This window comes from Montipora capricornis, chromosome 11, assembly GCF_036669925.1.
Source record: "Montipora capricornis isolate CH-2021 chromosome 11, ASM3666992v2, whole genome shotgun sequence".
Taxonomy (NCBI): domain Eukaryota; kingdom Metazoa; phylum Cnidaria; class Anthozoa; order Scleractinia; family Acroporidae; genus Montipora; species Montipora capricornis.
In genome coordinates, this window is record NC_090893.1 from 21,192,442 (window position 1) to 21,196,771 (window position 4,330).

At 38.5% G+C, this 4,330-nt stretch overlaps 1 long non-coding RNA gene across 2 annotated transcripts in view; it reads left to right on the forward strand.

Moving 5' to 3' along the window:
- The first annotated feature begins 360 nt into the window (after positions 1-360).
- LOC138024492 (uncharacterized) overlaps positions 361-4,330 on the forward strand; it is a 9,363-nt gene continuing 5,393 nt past the window's right edge. The window contains exons 1-4 of one of the 2 annotated variants that reach the window (XR_011127024.1): positions 363-1,219; positions 1,399-1,482; positions 1,962-2,120; positions 3,487-3,557. This is a non-coding gene — a long non-coding RNA (uncharacterized lncRNA). Of the gene's footprint in view, positions 1,220-1,398; positions 2,121-3,486; positions 3,558-4,330 lie in introns of both variants that reach the window. The other variant, XR_011127023.1, reaches the window with a different exon arrangement.

Sequence of the window (4,330 nt, forward strand, 5' to 3'; positions counted from 1 at the left end):
TGACAATTTAAGCAATTGTCTCTTTTTGACACCTGAAAAAAGCCTCAGGTGGCTCCAATACGATTCGAATCCATGGCCGATGTCGGTGCAACGCTCGACCAACAAACTGTTGCGTACACGTAATTCTCGGTACCAGTCCCCATGAGATTTGTGTAGAATGATTTCAGAACTTTAATTCCGCAAAAGACTAAGAATTGTATATTTAGTATTGCCATTTTCCAACCCTGATAGCAGTATACTGTTGGTAAGGTTACCGCAGCAATGTTATCATGAACACAAAAAAAACAAATACTTAATATTGTATAGGCAGATTTTACCATGCTCATTCAAAAAAGAAAAAAAAATAGCATTGGTGTTTAGCTGCCCAAATAAATCGTGCGGATTTCAGCCAATTAATGTGGGTGCTTTGATAGCCCGTAGCTGCAGGTGAGAATTACTTCTTATGAAGTAATGATCGAAAATCCGGCAGCCATATTTGTTGTTCTAAATGATTAGTATCCAGTCTCTTGAGAAAAACAGAAAAGGAAATCTCAAAAGGAACACACTTTCCCCCGTTCCATATTTTGATTGAGGAAATTTGCTCTGCCCCTTTAAAGCAGAAAATTCTCCCCGGTTTTTCCACCCAAAATGAAAGCGCCCCAGGAATCGCACTGGGCTCGCAACGGGTTGTGATTGGATGTTGGCACAAAGAGAAGGATTGTGGACATTTCACAATAATTACATGACCCAACAACTTTGTCCGCCATTATGAATTGCCTCGCCCCAAAGACTCTGGGAACGAGATCGGTTTGAATTATCGGTTTGTTTTTCGCGCGGGCGATCAATGCCTGTGCTCTTCCTCTCTTTTTCCCTTGTTGGACGACCAAAATTGGATCTTTGCGATTCCTTAACATTTTGTGCGGGTGAAATGGCACGCATTCCACCAAATAAACCCAGTAAACATCTACGGAATCCGGAAGAAAGGGCAACGACAATTCAGGTCAGATAATCAGCATTCGCCACAAAGAAACACGCCAGTGACATGATTCAACTTCAGACAGTCTCCGAAAGGGTTAATCGGTGAAGACTTCATGGCAAAAATAGAGACCTTCTTCAAAACGTAAAGGGAGTTGTACGAACGTTTGGAACAAAGGGTGGCCTGGCCGAACAGCTACATTTAGCGAATGGGCGGGAAGATTCAAAAGATCCGAAAAGCAAAAGACTGCCGGAGGAGTTTTCGGTAAGTCGTCATCTTACTTACAAACCTGATTTAAGTTTAAATGGCTTAAAATTTTAAAGTTTTGTTCCCTTGTTCCCCGCCCAATTTACTTTCAAACTTGTACCCAGCTTTTTGCTCCCTAAAATTTTTTATGTCGCCTTGTTCCTAAGACATTTTGTCATTTTTCCTCTGTTCCCCAGTTCAAAATAGCCATCTTCCCTCGTTTCCCAAAACGCCAAGGAGGGCCTCAGCACAGTCATTACTTTTGCAGACCTACTCCCTTAGTAAGTTCACTTTATATTGTATTAAGGCCATTTAAGGCAATAACAATAATAACGAATAGGGAATTACATGTAATATATGGATCTCTGTATACCCAGCCCCTTATTCGCCATTTGCAGATGCCTTTTTCTTCAAACAATGCCACTACAAGAGCACAATAGTGGCCAGTTATTCTGTAGTTACTCCCTTGTCACCTGTATAACTACATGTACCTTCACTGCTTTCTCATGCACGAGGAGCCAGAGCAAGCTAAATTTTAGACTGGGAGCTTAATAAGATTACTCCTTTGACACTAGATTTCACTGAAAGGTCGGTTACACTTCAGAAGAAACCGCCTGGGAGATTATCTCGCCTTGGTCTCCCATTAATTGTCAATACCTCTGTCAATCCCACCCAAATAAAGTATCTTGATGACAAATCTTATTTCCATCAATTTGACCAAAATATAAATTATCTAATTTCTTTGATTGTCCACGATAAGGCGGTTCTGTGGACTTGATCGCTAGGTTATTGTTCCAGATGTGCTGCAACAGTATTTGCACAAATTTCGACTTCCTGACTGGGTTCTTTTGAGGCCAGAATCCCAGATGAAGGGTGGCAGACAATGATGATAAATCTGACAAAATTAAGTGGAACAGGAGTAAGTACACAAAGCTTGTAGCTATTTTAATTGACATTCTTGTGTATTTGGGAGGTGAGCGGGAGGAGTTGGGTTTTTGAGGTCTACATGTATGCACAATCACAATCCTTTCAGGTGAAACCTGGAATTACTTTTTAGCGATCTAAGTGCACAGAAAAAGCAAGTTAAAGCATGGCCTAAAAGTTGATGCGAAAGAGTATACAAAATTAAATTTACAGCTATTCCATTAATAATTAATTGTGTAGCATATACGTGTACCTGAGATATACAATCCTTAACTCACTGTCACACCATTTTACTTTGTAACCTCTTGGGTAGCATATACCTGAGGTATACAATTCTTAACTCACTGTGTCACCATTTCACTTTGTAACCTCTTGGGTAGCATATACCTGAGGTATACAATCTATTAACTCACTGTGTCACCAGTTCACTTTGTAACCTCTTGGGTAGCATATACCTGAGGTATACAATCCATAACTCACTGTGTCATCATTTCACTTTGTAACCTCTTGGGTAGCATATACCTGAGGTATACAATCCATAACTCACTGTGTCACCATTTCACTTTGTAACCTCTTGGGTAGCATATACCTGAGGTATACAATCTATTAACTCACTGTGTCACCATTTCACTTTGTAACCTCTTGGGTAGCATATACCTCAGGTATACAATCCATAACTCACTGTGTCACCATTTCAGTTTGTAACCTCTTGGGTAGCATATACCTGAGGTATTCAATCCGTAAGTCACTCTTTCACCATTTCACTTTGTAACCTCTTGGGTAGCATATACCTGAGGTATACAATCTATTAACTCACTGGGATTTTTATGTTTCCCATATTTCTTACACTGGATGTAAGTACAACAAAGAAACAACTGATCACCTGCAAAGGCTGACAAAAATCAAATTTAATTCAAGGGCACCGAATATCTCAAAACTTTTGTTTTAAGAGACAATTTTTGGCATGATTGCTCCACTGTTTTAATTGGATATGGGAAATCTCACAAGCTAGAGCTTTGAGTGCTTTATGCCCAGGTACCCTCAAAAAAAGAGCAAATTTATGAGTGAAATACAAAATTTGTTTTGAGTTGTACCCTTCAAACACTAATTCAGACATCAATAAAAAGGTATGAAAAATTCAACAATAAATAATTATTATTGACTTTATTACATGTACAAAATGGTCAGTTTGGTAAGGTGGACACTTTGGGATGATGTCACAGGCTTCCATATAAGTTTGTAAGCCAGGGTGTCAACAAGGAATTCCAGCCGGTCAAATTTCCACAGCTCCTACAATAACCATTATGTCAGGTCATGAAGCTGACCTTGTAGGGTTTTTATATGTCCATATTTTGTTTCAGGGCAATGTATTAGGTCTTTGGCAGCTAAAAAGGGCTGGTGGAGGTTGTCTTGAATGGGACTTTTCTAAAAGGTAGGTAACTGTTATTTAAGGAAACTCTTGTATTTTTAAAAGTACCATGGAAACACTACATACATGTACATTGCACAGAGACCAATGAGATAAATTGTTTTGTGCTCTCTTTCAAAGTGAGACTGTATGTAAATTTTGTGATGTCTATAAACATAATAAATATTAAAAATTTTATCACTGTGTAATACAATTCAGAAGTTTTCGTTGGCCCTGCCATGCTGGTATATGAGCTAATATTCCATGCTCTACAAAATGATGGAAAGGGTACATGTCAGCTGAAAATATTCAGTTACACAATGAAGTCAGTAGATTTCTCTCTATTTTGGGGACATTTTCAATAAAACAATATTATTGCGTTCAGGCTTGTTGGATATGAAATAACCAGTCGAGCATGGGAAACAAAGTTGACCAACATATCCTAATAATGATAATGATAATGATAATAATAATAATTTGTGAAGCATAATTTAGCTTGTTATGTGGAGCCAAGCTAATAAGCAAAAGATCATTAGGATAATTTGTCATTTGTTTTGTTTGTTAGTTTGTAAATTTTTACTAAACCGATTGACTCCTGGGAGTTTACTCTGTGTAATGCCAGATGATTTTCTGATCATTTTGTACTTTGCAACCACCTCATAGTCCATACCTTGTCACAGTGGGGTTGCTTGTGTACCTCAATGCCCCGAAGCTAGCCCAATGAGAAATTCAGCATAGGAAAGTGCTGTTTGTTGTTTTTGAGTAGAGGTCAGACTGAAACAGACTACATGTACATA